Here is a 20,781-nt window from a genome sequence, read left to right as displayed (position 1 = left end):
TTTCACCAGCTAAAAGATGGTTTTAAGTCAGTTATTTCAATCTTTTGCTGTAGTGTGTCAGTAGGAAATATCGGTTTCCATTTCCAAACATTCATTTTGCCATTAATTGTAATAATCCAGTGAGACAGCCAGTGCTCCACACAGAGATCTGATCTCATCCTCATCCAGTCTGTCTGGAATGACATGAAGAATCAGAACAAACTGAGAAAGACTGAATCCAGAATGCAGATGCTTTTACTTGCAAAGCTACAGTACTGTTAAAAGTTTTAGGCACTGGTGTAAAAATGCTGTAAAATGATGATGCTGTCAAAAACAATGCCATAAATAGATTTTCTTTATCAATTAACTTCTGTTAACTAAAATAAATCAACATTTGGTGTGGCCATTCATTGTGTTTAAAGCAGCTTTTGCCCTATGTGCACTTGTGCATAGTTTTCAGGTAGCTTTGCAGGTAGGTCTCTTGAAGCATGTTCAAGATGTTGCCACAGTTCTTCTGAATTTAGTCTAAGTTTGTTCTGTTTCTACATGTCATTCCAGACAGACAGCAAATGGGCTGAATGGGAATGCAAATTACTCACTGACAGCAGGTGGCGCTTATGGAACAGCAGCAATACAACGTTTCCTTGCTCACTGCTGTAAACAAAGCAGTGCTGCACTTTTAAATACTACATTAATTTGCATTATACAAAGGCAAGATGAACAGAAAATACCATCTAAACTTTTCTGAAGACAGTTTCCCTCGAAATACATTCATATAAACCCTTCACCCCTAGTTCAGCAATTTTTTCCAATGTTTTGCGTATTGTGAACAGTGAGTTTACTCTGCCTGCTACAGTATTTTCTAATCTTTGTGTCTGTCTTCAGCGTCTCTGGCCTCTGTTAATGCTGCCCTCCAAAGGGCAAGGTGCAGTAACTACGCCAACACTGAAACTGAGAAAAATGCCTTTAAAGTTTTTACGCCAGCTAGTCAAACATGTTGTCACTCTTGTTTCTCTGAAACACTCTCGTTTCTCTGGTACAAAATTGAACCAGGAGACTTTGCCACAAGACAAAACAGTTGTCACAAAATCCATTTTAAGCCTTAACTCAATTTTGACCAAATGCGTAGTTACTGCGCTTTGCCTTTGGAGGGCAGAATGGCCATTTACAGTTGGATTATTTGCCTAGTGAAAGAATTAGTTGTGTGTTATTAATAGTTCTAAAAGTTTTCCAACCATTAGTCAGAAGTGTATGCACTTAACAGGGATCTGCGGAAAGAGGAAACTGAAAACATGCCAAAAGACAAGACAGAGCAGGTTACTTCTGATATGAAACAAGGTCTCTGCTTTAAAATGTTGTCATTTTTTAAAGAAATTCGAACAATAAATACCTTTTTTGAGTCTTTAATGTGTCATGATTGACCACTGTCTTAGATCAATCGACACATGAACAGATCTTTTTTTTTTATTACTTAAAGCATGAAATAAACATGAATGAACATCAGAACGTATTTTATTTCAACCACGGAAAGACATCAATAGACACAATTTTACAAGTTTAAGTCCACAGAAGTTAATATACTCTTCTGTTTGATTTGTTTGTCAGACCAAATGGCAAACTCTGCATTATGATTGGTCAGATCGCCTGTCAATCAAGCTTTTTGCGAACAGCCAATTAATGACGCTTTGTATGTTGCTTAGGGGCTTGCACCAGTATGCCAGTTTTGTAAAAAAAAAAAAAAAAAAAAAAAATCATACCGTTTGAGTAATTCAAACTAGTTTACTGTTTGAACATGTTTATCGTCACATACAAGTATTTTTACAAATAAACAGTGGTAAAGAGCAAGTTCAAGTGAAGCTTGGCTGAACTAAATCCCTTTAAATGCTGCACGAGCATAAGGTTGCTGTTGTGTCATCACATGCGGAGTAACAGAATCCCGCAGGCACTTTACCAAGACCCGATTAAGATCCTAACAGGCCACCAAAACCTTCCCTCTCCACAGCTCACAGAATGAGGCTCATCCATTAACACGTCCTCTCAGAGAGCTCCGTAACATCCGCACATGCTATCGTATGGCCAAATGTCGACACTGAACTATCCCACTTGGTGGGTGGGTGAATATAAGCGTGTGTATGAATGTGTTTGGGAAGCACTTGCCCGACAGGAAATTTGATTCTGAAGTTAGCATGACTGTTCCCTCTGTCTCTCTCCACAAGCATTTTCTAATGTCTCACTTCATGTGGTTTAAACTGCTGAACGGCTGACTGTGAGCTTAAGCTCGTCGCTGTTAAAATGATTATCAGATCAAGTATCATCAGGGCGGTGCTTTATTTCTTCAAGTTCACTTTACTCACGCTTTAAGCCAGGTCTAAAATTAACAGCAACAACTGGGAAAATAAAAGCATGTGGAAGTGAGACACACTGTAAGTCATGCAGATTCACACATCCATTATGGTGATCTACTGTTCACCTCTGTTCTTGGTAGACTTGTTTTTTTAGGCAAAGTAAAAAGTTATAATTTCTGGAAGGCTATAATTCAAACAAAAGTCCATAGTCCAAACATCACTGGATCAAAATAAAAAAAATAAAAAAATAAAACTAAAATAAATAAAAATAAAATAAACACAGACAGGCTATAATTAAAACAAAAATACAGAAGGTGTAAATAATGACAATTTAAATATTTAGATGAAAATAAAATAAAAATACAATAAAATAATAAAATAAAAAAATACAATACAATAAAATAAAAAAATAAAATGAAATAAAAATACAATAAAAAAATAAATTAAATTAAATTAAAAATACAGAACACAGGCATAGTCCAAACAAAACTGGATCAAAATAAAATAAAATAAATTAAAATAAAATAAAAATTCTAAAATACAGAACACAGGTTTGCAGAGACATGAAGGTGTAAATGACAATTTAAATTTTTAGATGAAAAAAAAAAAAAATAATAAAAATACAAAGAAAAAAAATTAAATTTAAATAAAATTTAAATATTATAAAATACAATAAAAAATAAAAATAAAATAAAATATGGAACACATGCAGGCTATATTTAGTCCATAGTCCAAACAACACTGGATCAAAATAAAAATAAAATAAATTAAAGCTGCGAGCAGCGATGAACGGGCCCTCGCACCTGGGCTCACCGCCGACCGGTGGCTTCAGGAAATCAGCAAACGGTGGGCAGTATGCTTTTAATACAGTAAATGTAGAAAAAATATGTCATAAGTCATTTAAATGTGCCAAACTTGCCACTGCCAGATGGTGGCGCTATGCCTATAACTGATTATTGGCATGTAGATGTGTTCAGGCCAGCACTATTATCAAACATATGAAGTTTGGTGCAGACTGACCTTGGTATGTTTGAGTTAGTGAAATATATGAGATATCCTGCTGCCAACAGGTGGTGCTATGATAATATCTGAATATTGGTCTTTAGGTGTCTTCAGGCCAGGACTCTTACCAAACCTGTGAATTTTGTGGCAGATCAGACATTTTCAGGCTAAGTTATAACCACTTCTATGTCTATGCAGAAACATCAAACTTTGTCAGGCCACCCCGCACATGCCCTTTAATGAAAACTCAAGATCTTCACAATTTAACATCTCTAAGGCCTCAAGATCAGACTGACCAAATATAATGTTGATTTAATTAAATGCAATCAATGCAAGGACTTCAGATAGATGCCAACTGTGAACCAGTATGCTACAAATAAGAACATGTAATTCATGATGATAGCAAAATGTTATTATTGCTTCCTCTATATCCACCACTTCTGCTTAAATGTCATTGTTACCTATCTTTACAATTTTTGTATAATATATTTTTGTATAAAATCAATTGTTGTCATAACTAAGAATCAATAAGGAAGACGGTGCCCAGTTGGCACATGCATTCACAGTAACCATCTGCTAGTTTGGATTTTAAGTTTACAGAATTAAAAGGGTTACACTTTAAAATCAACACACAGACACATACACACAAAATATAAAATGTTGCCATCCAGTTTCATTTGTTAAAATTAACTATATCAGTTAACATGACCAATAAATAAATAGCATTTATTAATGTTAATTAATATTAAGCTAAGAAAAAGTATTCATATAAAGTTTATGTACTGTGAATTAACATGAACATGAACACAGTTCATGTGGGTGTACAGCAATACACAATAAAGTGCTCTATAAACGCTCCATTCTTTCAAAATATCTTTAAAAATCAAGTTGAGTATTTTAACGGGGTGATATATATATTTATAACTGTTCTTAAAATTATGGTTTTCAGATGTTTTGAAGAGATAACAGTAACGTTTGTTTTGTTGTCAAAGTTTGTCTTAATTTTTTATTATTATTATTTTATATTCAATAAATAACACTATGTAAATATTGTCTATCAATGAAGATAAATTGATCATGCTAAAAAGTTGTATTTTTTTAAATCTTTTGCTATGTGACTGAATAGGACAAGTTCATGGTACAGTTAAGTACAAAATAAATAAAAAACAACAACTGCAAAATACGAACAATGAAAGACTTAGTGACCCTTTATATTTTCTCAAAATATCAGACTCTCAAAGATCAGACATATTTATGTAATTACACTACATACAGTATGTGCATTATGTTCAAAGATGGTTTGTAGGATGGCTCTCTACTCTGTCACCCTCTCTGCCTCTCACCCCTCCCCCCTGCAATAATGAGCTTCTCTGTGCCTGACTGAACGCACACACATACTGTAGAGACATTCACCAGAGTGACAGCAGGTTTCTGAGTTATCTTTTTAATTTTCTTTAATTCATTGAAGCTTGTATAAAATTTATATTTCCAGCACTTGCTCAGAATGATTAGATCTCTGTGTGAAAAAAGTTTTAAAGAGTTTGGATGCTGCACTTTAAAGATATAAAAAATTAGGGTTATGTTTTTACTACATCTTTAAAAAATCACCATGTCAACACCGTTCGAGATATCCAAAATCCGCTCGCAATTTAACATCTTCAGAATCTTCTCTTCATGTTAAAAAAGTTTGGTGTGAACAGCTGGTTGTTCTTAGGAGTAGTGTGAATTTGTTTACTACCTGATTTTTCAAAAAATCCACCTTCAAATCAAAATAGCCGGCTTTCTGTTGGTCTTAGCTAATGAGTTTGATTTAGAAAGTTGTCCAGATTGATGAGAACAATATAAGTACAGAGTTTGGTGACTGTAGGAAAAACTAACCCCCCAACTTTTGTCAAAAGATGGCGCTATAGAGTGCCTGCTCCACGCCCATTTATGACCTTTTGCCAGTGTCTAACTATCATTAATATTGATGTGTGTGTTGAGTTTCATGAAATTCTAAGCATGTTATCTGCCTCGAAAAGACAGGAATGTAATTTTAAAGTTTGACACGTTGCCATGGCAACAGCATTTGATTTATCATCGACCCCTTTACATATTCTTATCGGCCGTGTTTTGACATGATTTTGATGAAGTTTAAAGAAAATCGAGTAAAATTAAGAGGCTGATTTCAAAGCATTTTGAAAATGACACGTTTCCTGCTGCCAGTTGGTGGCGCTATAACTTTGACTCATAATAGTCACATTTATGGAATCGGCATCATACAACGAACAAACTGGTGAAGTTTCATCAGAATCAGGCAATGTGTGCAACAGTTATTAGACACTTCCTGTTTCTCATTTCTCGCCATAACTTTGTCGCCTTGCCACGGCCAAACCGTTCGAGATATCAAAAATCTCCTCGCAATTTAGCGTCCCCAATGTCTTGAGATCATGCTGACCGAGTTTGGTGACAATCCCATGGAATTCCTGGGAGGAGTACGTTAAATTCCAGAGCATGCGCTTTTTAAACAGCCCTAAATATCTCACTTCCTGTTGCGTGGAGCCCATGACATAGAGTACAAAAGTTGTTCAGCTCGATGAGTTCTATATGTGTACCGAGTTTCATATCAATACGCGCAAGTATGTGTGCGCAGTACATCAAGTTTTCAAACTGTGTTCCAGGGGGCGCTGTAGAGGCCCTGAACCACGCCCGGGTCCCAGCCTCTGTGGCGTCCGGACGACGGCAGATTCCGACGTGTGTGCAAATTTTCAAGAGTTTTTGAGTATGTTAAGGCCCCCAAAAGTGCCCCAACGGTTGAAAAAAAATAAAAATAAAAAAAAAAAAAAAAAAAAAACAAATAAGAATCCTTAGAAGAACAATAGGGCCTTCGCCCTTTTGGGCTCGGGCCCTAATAAAATATAAATTCTAAATACAGAACACAGGTTTGCAGAGACATGCATTTTTAGATGAACTATCCTTTTTAAAAGTGTACTTTTGGTGCCACTAGAGGTAACAACATGAATTGCAAAAATTATTTTCTTCCAAAAATGTTTCCCAAACATCCCTTCCACTCTGTCTTGTGGAACCAAAATGTTTACACTTTTCAGGGAAAACACTTATAGATGGCTTATAGTTGTCTCTGCATATTAATGTAAACTGGGACATGGCATTTTTACATTACACGTGTCAAATGAAAGGAAGAGAGATTATTGCCATTTTCTAATTACTTGTTAGTCTAAAAACAATGTTGCCTAAGTATGATTTTGCACGAGGGGAAGATGCAAAAATACAAACGTCCCTATTAAATCTAGCCAACCACTCTTGGACCAAACAAGGCTAAAATATCTTTGTGGCTTTTCTCAAACAAAGCGTGCCTGTCTGTGTGTGCGCGAAACAAACTTAAATTAAACTCTTCCGACACGTCAGCTGCTTGCATACTTGTGTTTGCGGCTCTGGCCACACACACAAGGCTTGCTCATGTTGTATACAGACCACATCCTTTAACAATTTGGTGAGGTCTTCAATTAAGCAAAACACGTGTGCGTGTTATTCTCTAATGGACGTCTGGTGTACTGCCTGCCTCATGCTTACTTTCACCACAATGCTCTGTTTACATAGTTAGACGTGGCTTTGGGTCTCTGTAACTTACCTCTGACCAGAAGGGCCCTGAATTAGACATGACATCATCTGTGAAATAGCAGAAGACAGTCAGCAATCAGACTAATAGGGTATCTATGACAGGTAGCCATTGGGTTTTCTCATAAAACGTTAAGCTCTGTTTAACCGCTGACTTCCTTATAAAGGGAAACGTTCCTGTTATTGGTGCCTTTGAACATTTTTGTTTTACTGCCCAAGAACATTTCAGATGATTTCAACTTTAGAAACCGGGAGAGGAAATTTTAATAACACATCAAGGTCTATGTTATGCCAAACGCGTAAACTTTTGCATCTCTGAAGATTTCTGTGACGAACAGATACTTACAAAACAGGGGTCCGTTCTTCGTACCTCGCTAACTAAATTAGCTGGATTTGATTGTTGACGATTTGGCATGATCTTGGATTGTTTGGTTCTTCGAAGCTCATCCTGGACTTGCTGTCATAGCAACAGCTCTGCAAGCTTAAACCTGCTCTGGAGCAGGTTTATTTCATGTAAACAGGATTTAGGCTGCGCTCCTGGCGGGTTATGATTGGTTGAAATGGCGAGGTCACATCTGATTGGTTAAAGAGCACGACTGACACGGACTGACTCACGTGGGAAAAGAAAAGTATCTTGCAAGAAAGTGTATATATATGACAGGTTCCAAAAAATATTTGGCAGCACAACTGTTGATATTATCCAACATTGATCATTCTAATAATAAATCAGCATATTAGAATGATTCCTGAAGGATCGTGTGACACTTAAGACTGGAGTAACAGCTGATAAAAATTCAGCTTTTCATCACAGGAATAAATTCTATATAAATTTCAAAGTATGATATATAAAATATATAAAAAAACAAAAACATTATTTTATTTTGTAAAAACAATTTGCAATATTACTGTTTTTTCTGTATTTTTAATCAAATAAATGCAGTCTTGATGAGCATAAGAGACTTCTTTAAAGACTATTACAAGTCTTACTGACCCCAAACTTTTGAACGGTAGTGTATAAAAAAATTAAAATATAAATAAAATAACATATCAAGGAAAAAACATGTAACATGGGCAGCATTAACGCATTTAATTTGTTCACTACTTTTGCCAGCCCTCTCTCCTTGCTTTTCCAGCCTTTGCAGTATTCCCTTGCGTTTTAATTAAACTCTGAAACTCCTGAAATCCCTCAATCAAGAGTTCTTGCTCTGCTGCAGAAAAATACTGAGCGCGCTCCTTCGTCATGTTCGCCGACCAATCAAAGCGTTGCCGATCAATGTTTCTACTATCGATACGTAGCCCCTTTTAAGCCACCCAGTGATCTCAAATAACTTCATCCAGCTATACTAATCATCAACAACAGGTGCGTTCGGAGAACCGGAATAGCGAGCTCATAGTTAGCGCGATGATTTGATCTTGGATGTGTCATTTGATCTTGGATGTAGTAAGCGAGGTACGAAGAACGGACCCCAGTACTTGTTTTTTGAACATGACAATAGTTGCACCATGGTTATCTTTGAATAATCAGATCCACCGACAGAGACCTTAAAGGGATAGTTCAAAAATTAAAGTTCAGTCAGAGGAGAGAACAAAATATTGAATAAAGTCGTTCATTTTGTATTCTTGTACTTTCACAAAATTACGGTTGAACCACTGTTGGACTATTTTATCGATGTCCTTACTACCTTTCTGGGCCTTGAATGTGTCAGTTGCGTTGCTGTCTATGCAGGGTCAGAAAACTCTCAGATTTCCTCATAAACATCTTAACTTATTTTTGAAGATGAATGAAGGGTCTTACAGGTTTGGAACAACATGAGGGAGAGTAATTAATGACAGAATTTTCATTTTTGGGCGAGCTATCCATTTAAAGGAAGGGTTTGTTTTTGTTGATCATGTATTTTGAACAAAGAATCAGCATATCCATAAGGATATTCAATATTCCCTATAATTATTATCATAGATAATGAATCTTTGGGGAAATCTGTGGATAAGCCACTGTAATTCATAATCAAATTTAAGGATGTATCGATATTGAATTGAATTTTTGGCAAATACAGATAGTATTTATATTTATATTTTGAATTTAATAGCTAATATACACTGGCCAATATTAGATGTCAACCTACATTTTGTGAAACAGCATATAAAGAAAAAAAATCTAAAAATTAAAATAAAACTCAAATAAAAACTTAATTTTCACCAAATCACTGAACCACTGAAATAAATAAATTATACATAATTTTTGTGTGACCCTGGACCACAAAACTAGTCATGAGTAGCATGGATATATTTGTAGCAATAGCCAAAAATATATTGTATGGGTCAAAATAAGTAAGATACATCAATGGAAAGCTTTTTAATTAATTTATCCAGCTTTCAGATGACGTATAAACCTCAGTTTCAAAAAGTTGACCTATATGACTGGTTTTGAGGTCCAGGGTCAGATATTATGCATTATTAATATAATTTATAATAATAAAAGCTATTAATTATCTGTTAAATTATCATCTTAAAAATATTAGCCCATTTTACAGTATTCCCCCAAGTGATTTTTATTAAGGTGAGACACTGCAGGTGAATAGGGTAAAAAAATAAAAAAAATAAAAAAAAAATAAACTAATAGTTATCACCTTACTTACCCAGTTGATTACTTTGATAAATGCAAACACTTTTTGTTTCTAAAATGTTAGATTTAAATATGCAAATGAGCCATTATTTAATGAAATATGCACTAATTTGCATACATTTCTAGTACAAAAATCTAAACACTGGATGAAGTCAGTTTCAAAAACTGACTTGTTTAATTTTGTTGTTTAATTTTTCTGACATATTAGAGTCAAAAAAAATTACAGAGGGGATTTTGGGCATCTCATTTTGTCACGACAGAATTCAGAAAAAGCAGACAGGAAACAATATTTTTTACCTAAATAAAATGTATAAAATTAAGCAAATTGGTGTGTGTAAGTGCTACTGAAGTGGACAATTATGACTCAGTGTAGAAGAGAAAATTAATTTTGAGAAAACAGCCTTTAAAAACATGTATTGTAATTTAAATATATTAACATAAATATAAAGTGCTATAAAAGAAAAACTTAGTGCCTTTTGGGTGTTTTCTTTCCACTAGTCTGAAAAAAACACTTTATAAAAAACCCAAAATCTCAAACTTGAGGGTGCATGAAAAAACTGTGTTTTTGCCTGCAGTGTCTCCCCTTAAATGTTGGTCTGTTTTGAAATGTTGTGAAAGTGAACCAGCCCTGGAAGTTGTGCAATTTAGTCCCCGTTTTGGAACAAAAACACACAAGTCTAAAAAAAAAAATGGCTTAAGTACCCAGTAGTTGCACTAGTCCATAAATGACTGAGCTAATTAAGGGCCATGTGTCAGCTTCTGAGTTCTCACCACACAACCCAGCTCATGCTTAGCCGGGAATCCATTCTCATCCGGGTGGGTGGCCATATTAACGTCTCGAAGCCCCTCTAATCTCATACTGACCTGCCAGAGTAAAAATCTTCTGAGGATAAACTTTCATATAATAGCAGAAATCGCTGGCAAGAGACGACACACCAGCTGCTAATAGAGGAATTCCACATCTGCTGTTACAAAGAGCAAATGCTCACCTTTCTACCAAATCTTTACCTCACTCTCTCTTAAACAGGCACATCTGTATCTGGTCCAACACAAGAGTCAGACACAAGACATCTTCTCTTAAAGGCTTTTTTTTTTTTTTGCTACAGCTGTGCTGGTTGTCTTGTGGAATGGCTGCAGGGCTCTTTGTAATCCCATCTGTGATTTTGGGTGCTGCATATGTGTGTGTGTGTGTGTGTGTGTGTGTGTGTGTGAGAGAGAGAGGCTGAGCTCTAACAAGCTTTACTGCAGTAATGCAACTCTCCACACAGTTCATCTCAAAACACATTTTAAATTCACTTAAGAACTTTGATAAAGGAAAAGCTAGTGTATAGGACCCTACAATCTGTACTCCATAGCTGTCTTTGAAAAAAAAAAAAAAAATGTTTCATGTGAGCAGCCTCTAAGAAACGCTCCTGACTCCTGTCTGGTGGACCATAATTATACAGGGCTTCCTTAGAAGAATAGTTCACAAGGAAAAACAAAAATGCTGTCATACTCACCCTCATGCAATTCAAAACTTGTGGAGCAAAGACATTTGGAGAACTGTCAACGGAAGTAAATGCTAACCAAAAACTGTATTCTTTAGAATACCTTCTTCTGTGTTCCTCAGAAGAAAGTCATACAGGTTTTGAACGACATGAGGATGAGTAAATGAAAAAAAAAGTGTAATTTATGGCTGAATTACTAAGCAATATCCACTTATAAAAAGTCCATTTAGATAGAAATTATGTCTACAGTGGAAGTCTGAGCTATAAAGTCAAAAAATTTAAAGTAGTTGTTCACTTTCACAACAAAAAAAAAATTACAGATAATGTACTCACCCCCTTGTCATCCAAGATGTTCATGTCTTTCTTTTAGTTGTAAGGAAATTAGGTTTTTTTGAGGAAAACATTTCAGGATTTCTCTTCATATAATGGACTTCTATGGTGCCCCCGAGTTTGAACTTCCAAAATGCGGTTTCAAAGGGCTCTAAACAATCCCAGCCAAGAAAAGAAGGGTCTTATCTAGCAAAAGGATCGGTTATTTTCTAAAAAGAAAATACAATTTATATACTTTTTAAACCTCAAATGCTCATCTTGTCTACTCTGTGTGTACTCTGTGTAGAGATTAAAAAGTATATAAATTGTAAATGTTTTTAGAAAATAACCAATCGTTTCACTAGATGAGACCCTTCTTCCTCAGCTGGGATCATTTAGAGCCCTTTGAAGCTGCATTTAAACTGCATTTTGGAAGTTCAAACTCGGGGGCACCATAGAAGTCTATTATATGGAGAAAAATCCTGAAATGTTTTCCTCAAAAAACAATTTCTTTATGACTGAAGAAAGACATGAACATCTTAGATGACAAGGGGGTGAGTACATTATCTGTACATTTTTGTTCTGAAATTGAACTACTCTAAGTATTTAAGTATTTATCAGGTAAACAGCCAAGATATAGATCTGCGCTTTTAATGCCACACTTACTGTTTAGTAACATTGCACATTAAGACATGCAATGCCCAGCTGTTGGCATAAGCTACTGACTTGTTTAACATCAGATACAGAGCCAAAGAAAATAAATGCATTTCTAGGCAGATAAACAAATAAACCATTAAATCCCTAGTGGTACAAATACGCCATAGCTCTTAAATACCGAAAGTCTTTCCTAAATGCAGGCATAAAAATAAGCATCCCATTTCACGAGGGAGGATCAGTCACTGCTAATAGCAGTTTACAATGTGACCTAATGGCTAAACACACTAAAACACATATGTAGACACATATAGCGTTTACATTCACTGACTCCTGCTTGCTCAAGCATGTACGCATACCATCGGAAGATGGTCCAGACGTTTCCAATGAACCAGCTGAACTTGTCTTGATGGATGGAGGCTGCAAAGTACATTTGAGGGGTGATTTCCGTGAAACTGCACTAAAACACACACTGCAACATTACATTTGAAATACATTTGCACTGCAGCTATACAGCAAGTTATGTAAATCATAATATATAGTACATAAAATTCCTTAATGTGCACAACGAACCAAAGGGAACTGATTTAAGATCCATTATATGGCTGAGGACAGAATAATAAAAGCTTGGATTCACAACGTTTTGAATCTGCTGCTTCAGAATAGCAGATAAATGGGTTTAAATAAATAAATAACGGAAACACTTTGTGTCTGATTGCATTTTAACAGCCTACACACACCATTAAGCATAAGAGTGCCTTGATCTGTCAGACGCTTGCTGTTAGTGGTGACGGATAACAAAACAAATGCTCAGTCAAGTGTGACTGATAGATTCCAAAAACACCTAATTAAACTGTAAAAACATCAGGATAACAGAAAACAAGATGTAAGGAAAAATGCTTAATCATCAATTTGGTTTCCAGCTTCTAGATTAAAAAACACTTTTACATTGTGGTAACACAAGTGCATTTTCACAGTTGTGTTTTTCCCTAAATAATTTTTTATCAGCCAATCTCCTTTGACCTAAACTATTTACTAGAATATAGATTTATCATCATTTAAAGAGCAGGTAATATGATTTTTAAAAGTGTGCTAATATTGTGTTGGAGACCCCTACAACAGGTTTAAATGCATCTACAGTCAGAAATCATTGTAATTTTCTCAGAATATATCATTTATACATAGTCATTTGTCAACGATTTCGAAATGGTTTGTTTGAATAAGTAATCAGGCATGTGATTGGCTAAGGACAAAAAAGCAGGAAAATATACTAAGACCCCCCCCCCCCCCCACCCGATAATGATTTGCGGTTGTTGGTTGGGAAAATTAACCGAAATGAGCATCCCTAATAGCTAGCAAAAACAAGTAAGTTAATTCTACACATTTAAATACTTTTTTAAAGACCTGAACAAAATTTAATTAATAAATAAATAAATTATTAAAATGACTGTAAAAAGCATGATTTACAATTGAGATGCAGATTTCCCAAAACAAAAAAGATTTCTTAAATTATAAAATTCACATTCCAGCCTTCAAGAGTCAAAAGTATCAATTCTTATATTAATTTAAACAATTATTGTCAATCAAGTATTATATTAATTAACATATATTTTATTGCCTTAATTGTTTAAATTTGTATAACACATGATCTTGTCGATCCATCAGATAACATTTACAACTCTACGTGTTTGGTGCTTAAAACCATTGACTGATTTGTTTACATTGGTCTTTTTGACAACAGTAGACGTTCGAGCTGATAAAAAATGTCAGATCATTGTCTTCCAGCAGGAGGCGCTATCAGAATGATACACAAAGCAGCGCCGCAGCTGACTTTGAAACGCGCAGCGCTCATATTTATTCAATGGATAACCTTATAAAGTTCAATCGCAATTCTTGCCTTTTAGTCCCCACATTTAAGACCACCTGAAATAATTAGTCTTTCTTAACCCCTAATAACACTACAGTCATCAATAAATATGAAGAGCTTTATTTCAAGAACTGACTTTCAAAAACCCGTAGCCTACACAAAATACGTTTCTTTTTATTTTGCAGAAGAGAAATATTAGGGAAGTAAATTAATATCAGCATATGAAGTATATTCGTCTATCATTGTCTCTTAGAGAATGTGCACATTAGATGCTGAAAGCGCTGTTTTTACTTTCACTTTAATATATGCAGTTTTCACGTTGCTTGTGTGATATCCATTGGCTCACCGTCGTGGTTTAAAATATAAATATGTATAAAAATACAGTATAAAAAGATATATTTACAATATTTTGCGACGTAACCAAAAATAATGCATTTTCCATCAACGTTTTTCACTCACTGAAAGCTACATCTGTCTGCCGATCTTTTCTCTCCTCACTGCACGGAAGATTGCACCCAAACGCTGACCCTAGTGTGCTTGATATAAATTTATTAGAAATAGCGTTTGGCATTTTTTTTATTATTATTATGTCAAAAGCTTTCACGGTCCGCATGGACGCATCTTGCGGTCCGGAATCATACTTCGTCATCCGCCATTCGCGAACGGTCGCAAATACGTGACATAGGTCACATTTTCAGGTCGAAAAATCCGGAATTCCGGATTAATCCGGAAAAATCACATCCCTGAGTAATGTCTGTAAACTCCTCTGCACAGCTCTGAATGGTCAGCTGGCCAAGCTTGTTGTAATTGGCACAGAGAGGAGTACTTGAGCAAGTTAGTGAGCGCTACCATCTGTGTTGCCAAGTCCCCAGTTGTTTCTGATGTCTGCGGGTTGAAGCGAACCCAATAATGTCATATTTAGCCCCTGGAATGCGAATAGAAAGCGTGTATTTTAAACCCCGGAATACGCTTTTTAACAGGGGACCCCCATCGAATTTATGCAAGTGAATCGTGCACACAGCTAAACTTTAGCTGCTAAACTGTAAACACTTAACAAAACCAAAATTGTGAATACGTTAGCCGAGTGCCAACATGACTAACTGATGAAACAAAACAGTTTGTAAACCAAAATATGTCTAAGTTACATTAAAATACATTGTCATTATTAAACGAAGTAATTAGAACAACGACAGTCTACATTAGAGCTGTCACTATCGATTATTTTGGTCATCGAGTAATCTGTCAATTATTCTGACGATTAATCAAGTAATTGGATAATTATAATTTTTTTGTAATAATAAAATAGACCCAAGTTAACAATAGCCATTAAAAATACTTAAGTACATATATAATAGCAATGAGGCAATAATTATTAGTTCAAATAAAGTATCAAAAGCAAGTAGTCATATGGTTTTATTAAACAAAACTGTTCAAATACATTATGTATTATAAACAGTAAAGCTAATGTACATTATGCATTTAACTAATGCCTGCAGAGGGCGCCAACGGCCTGACGATTTTTTTTTTTTTTACTTTATTTGTTTAATCCTTCTTTAGTATTGACTAAACAAACATTTAATTAAAATGTCCACTTAATATTTAATATTTGGCCATTTCTTTGACAGATATTTTTAAAAGCATTATGCTTTATCATTTTAAATGGGTTTAATATGTGGAATGCACCACTTCCGGTATTTTGCCGATTACTCGACACAGGCAAAATGCAATCAAGGATTTTTTAAAAATCGAATACTCGAATAGAATCGAGCAATCGTTACAGCCCTAGTCTACATTAATCGACACATTCTTAGGAAATAGTGGGTTCACAGCGAATTTTCAGATCTATTTTAGCAAGACAGTAATATCATGGTTTACCTGGAAAAGCTGCACTAAGGTATACAACACATTAGCACAAAAAACTTATTTGAGCACTCAATTGAAAATGTACACGTATCAATCGTACTTACAGGCTGTGGTTCGGAAACGCTTGTAAGTCTAAATAAAGAAGATTAGAAGTCAAAGAAAACAAAAGCCAAGATAAGAGAAGCAATCTTCAGTAAAATGACGAGCACACAACAAAAGGTTTAAATTGTATTGCTGTAGTATTGTGGAAAAAATCTTTTTTTTTTGGCAATGAAAACAAAAGACACTAACTAATGGAAGTGTTTGTGGGCAGGTCAGAGTCTTCGTATTTCGCGGGCAGACAGGGATTATGCTAATTTACCTAATGACGTATATCGATAAAAGACAGAAGATTAAAAAAAATATGACGACTCGTTAAAGAGGTTCAGAGTTGACTCTTTCTTTTGAGAGACAATATCTTTAATTATCATGCACTTTTTTGATTAATAACTTTGCAGACTGTTTACATTAAAGGATAGCTACATTACAAACTGCAAATAAAATATTTTCAAAAATCCTTATGACCTGCTCTTTAATAATTTTTTTAATTATTGATTTTTAATTTAATAAATTCAATGTATTTTTAGCTTTTCATCAACTCGTGAACTGCTTGCAGTTCCTTTACAAACCCTTCTGAAAAAACCTACTGAGAAGCACAGTAACCATTACATGCCAAAACGTTCAAAGCAACATGTGTCTTATCAAATCATGAATGACTGGTCTGATTCAGTGGTCTGGGATGAGCATTTTGGATTGACTTCACAACACTCAAGCATCACTTTAGTCAAATCAGGCTTAGACTTTCACAAAAGTTACTTTTATCTTTTTTATAAAACTGTAAGACAGCTAAGAAATTGGCTCTTATTCAAATCTTAGTTCTATACATAGACAAGCCCAGGTGTGTTTTGATTGTTTGCATTACAAAGCAGCAATCCAGATCATCCGATGATTGCTTGAAATCTCTATGTAATCTCTTTAATCCTATTTTGATCGTGTTCATCCATCTCAATCAAATGAAAGGGGCCATGAATTGAAGGCAGATGATGTTCACTTTTTGATTAACTGTGTACAAGTCTCTTTTTTTCTTCATAAAGCCCTTATTTCTCAAAAGCATCCTGCATGTCCTGATTGAAATATGCAAAACATATCAAGCCATCCATGATGAAATAAAATGCATGTATGGGCACATAAACCAGGTGGTTTAGTTATGAGGCGAGCACAGATGCATTGAAGGAGAATGGATTCACACAACTTTGCCAAAGAAGTCACTGCCACAGGTGTGGGAACAGAGATGGTCCCTTGAATTGGTGACTGATGCAATGTGAAACATGCGCACGCACTCAGCAGTGGCACAGAGATGAATGAGAGCTGTGCCTGGCATCTCATTAGCCGGTGGGGCTTCCGGCTTGAATTAGTGCTGTCATTCCGAGAAGCTAATGAGAGGCTTTTGAACAGATGTCCGATGCAAGGGGGGTGAGACAATTTCACCTTAGGTGCTTTAAGCCTGATTTATCCCACCTTTTTTTCACCTCAGTTGTTCTGACACACCATTTTGATCACCTTTTAGATATGAGATACACAGTGCCTTGCAAAATTATTCATACCCCTTCATTTTTTTCACATTTTGTTATGTTGCCGCCTTATGTTAAACTACTTTAAATTACTTTTTTCCCACATCAATCTACACTCCCTACTCCATAATGGCAAAGCAAAAAATAGGTTTTTAATATTTGTGAAAATTTATTAAAAATAAAAAACTGAAAAGATCCTGTTGCTTAAGTATTCATACCTTTTCTGGGACACTCGAAATTTAGCTCAGGAGCATTCATATTGCTTCTAGATGTTACTACACTTCGAGTGGAGTTAAACTGTGGCAAATTCATTTGAATGAGTATGATTTAGAAAGGCACACACCTCTCAGAAAAGGTCTAACAGCTGAAAATGCATATCAAAGCAAAAACCAAGTCCTGAGGTCAAGATAACTGCCTGTAGAGCTCAGTGACAGACTTGCGTTAAGGCAATGATCTAGGGAAGAGTTCAGAAAAAAAATCTGCTGCATAGAAGGTTCACAGAAGCATGTACTGTAGCCTCCATTGTCCATAATGGAAGACGACTGGAACAACTAGGACTCTAGAAAATGTCTACAAACCCCCATCCAAGCTGACAGAGCTTGAGAGGTGAAAAGGTGAGGCAAAGAATGGCAGATAATTGCCAAATGCAGATGTGCAAAGCTTTTCACATCATACGCAAAAAGACTTAAGGTTGTAAAGGTGCTTCAACTATGTACTGAGTTAAGGGTATGAACTTATGCAATGTACTTATTTCAGTGTTTTATTTTTAATTTGTAAAATTTGCAAATCTGGGTTTTGCTTTGTCATTATTATGGTGTATGGAGTGTAAACTGATGTGGGGAAAAACTCATTTAAAGCAGTTTAACATAATGCTGCAACAAAACGTGAAAAAAAATGAAGGGGTATGAATATTTTTGCAAGGCACTGTATATACACGAGACCAAGATACAGAGATATAGAAAAGGCATAGTCTGTTATAAATACACATCGACTAACCCTCAGGGTTTGATTCAGTGGATAAGCACATGGAAGCCAGCTTTTTTTTGTCAGTATCAGCATGCATTTCACTATTCACTTATTGCGGTCCTACTATGTCACAAGCCAATGAGAATTTAACAGCCTATTAGGGATTGGACACTAAATTAATGGGCTTCTAAATGTGTAATCAGCATCCTTCATCCGTTGGGACTGATTATGTAGCACTATCAGATGAGGAAAGACACCAAGCAGAGAAAGCTCAGCGATAGTCATTCAAAACCACTAAAAAGTCAGCAAGGCTTCTGCGAGCATGAAGGAATTAGACTCGGGGCACTACAAAGCCGATACGTTAAATGATTCAGTGGCAGTCCAAGTGAATCTTCCTGAATCTGGCCTTGCTATAAATCCCAACTGGAGTCCATCATAGCTGACAGCCAGGCTGCTGCTGCTCTTCCATCTGTAGGCTGAGAAATAGATCTCCAGTCTCTAGGGAGAACCAAAGTGCCACGGCTGACACCAGCATCTGTGTAAGAGTGTGTGCGGAGAACCTATTTGTGCTCCGGCAAAAAGCCAGACATTCTCCAAATACTGTGCGCGATTGAGTTACACACACTAGGGTGTGCGACTGGCACACTGTCGTATATCAAATCGCAGCATGTGCAAGGAAACATAAAGCAATCTGTCCGGCATGGGGACACTGGTGCTCAGCCAGCGAGTACCGCGACAGGTGTGCTGCTGCTGCTTTTTTCCACTTGATTTCAAATAACATAACATCCATATTTCACCAGCGAACATCGTACTGCTGACAGAATAACGACAAAGCTGTTGGAAGCCACATTCTAACACATCTGATTACAGTTTCAGAGAAATCTGAATGAGCAATTACTAACCAAATACACAGTATTAATCATAGAGGATGTTTCTTAGAAAAAAAAAAAAAAAGCATTAAAAGGCATAGCTGGCCAAAAAAAAAAAAAAAAAAAAAAAAAAAAAGGGTTTTGTCATTTACTTTACCTCATATTAACATTTTTATCATACAGTAAAAGTGGAACTAACTGTAGTCATCTTAAGTGTGGGCTTCAGCAAACGTATAAGAAACTAAAAGGAGAAGTTCACTTCCAGAACAGCTATGTAGGACGATTTCGAAGTTGGAGGAGAAAATGAGATAGGAGTTTTTCGACATACTCCAACTTTATTAAACCAGAGTACACAATGTAAGCATGCACATCGCAGATGAGAATAGATGAGAATTTGAGGTTAAAAAGTATATAAATTGTACACATTTTTAGAAAATAACTGATCGTTTCGCTAGATAATTCTTTCTCGGCTGGGATCATTCAAAGCCCTTTCAAGCTACATTAAAGCTGCATTTTGGAAGTCCGAACTCGCAGGCACCATAGAAGTCCACTATATGGAGAACAGTGAAGGAAATATTTCTTTACGACTGAAGAAAGAAAAACATGAACATCTTGGATGACCAGGGGGTGAGTAAATTATCTGTACATTTTTGTTCTTCTCCTTTAGAGTTATTTAAAACAAGACGAGCATTAAAACTAGAGTTAAAACTAAAAACAACAACAACAAAAAATCGTATTTTAATTCACTCCTTGAATTTTTTTAATGTCATAAAAAAAAAAAAAAAAAAAAAAATTTCACGTGGTCTTAAATATGAGTTGGCTTAATTTTGAAAGTGTGATTTCTAGAACTGAAAAAAAAGCCATGTAAATTAAAAGCAAACATATATTAGGTAAAAACTGAGTTAAAACTTAAAAAAAAAAAAAAGAATCAGGAAATTGTGTGTAAACACCTGGGGCCGTATGTATAAAGCTTCTCAGAGTCAAATTTTAGTCTTAAGTGTTTCAAAATTCTAGAAGTGACGTAATTTTACTCTTATTTCTGGACTTAAGATAAAGAGTGATTCATAAAAGTTCTTAAGTGTTAAGACTAGGTCTCAGCTCCTAAATTATTTAACCCTCATACCGTAAGCTGGACAAATGTGGGCAAAATAATTTTAATTAATTTTTTAAAAATACTTCCCTTGATCTGAGTGGTACAAGACTTGGTGACTTTTCCTAAGTTTGCCACCTGAACACGCAAAAAAAAAAAAAAAGACTCGATTCTACAATGTTAAGTGGGTGAAAAAAAAAAAACTCCTTAATCCCGTATTCGTGGACAAAAATGGGCACCCATAGGAATGAATGGGAAAAACTGTAATTCAGAGAATTTTTTTTTATTTTTGTCAAATAAAAATCAGTAGATCCAATACAACGCATATATTACATACACAAAAATGAAGGGGTGATCCTGTACAACCTTCTCAACATGGCAACAACTCACACTCACACACACACACACACACACACACACACACACACACACACAAACACAAACAAACAATGCATTCAATGAGCCTATAACAGAGCTGGAATTTTTTTTTTTTTTAATAAAA

At 35.5% G+C, this 20,781-nt stretch overlaps 1 protein-coding gene across 1 annotated transcript in view; it reads right to left on the bottom strand.

Moving 5' to 3' along the window:
- pdgfc (platelet derived growth factor c) overlaps positions 1-20,781 on the bottom strand; it is an 82,933-nt gene that overhangs the window by 41,757 nt on the left and 20,395 nt on the right. The window lies entirely within an intron of this gene.

This window comes from Garra rufa, chromosome 16 (genome assembly GCF_049309525.1).
Source record: "Garra rufa chromosome 16, GarRuf1.0, whole genome shotgun sequence".
NCBI classification, from domain to species: domain Eukaryota; kingdom Metazoa; phylum Chordata; class Actinopteri; order Cypriniformes; family Cyprinidae; genus Garra; species Garra rufa.
The sequence above is the reverse complement of the archived record's forward strand: the minus strand, read 5'-3'. Positions and strand labels throughout refer to the sequence as shown.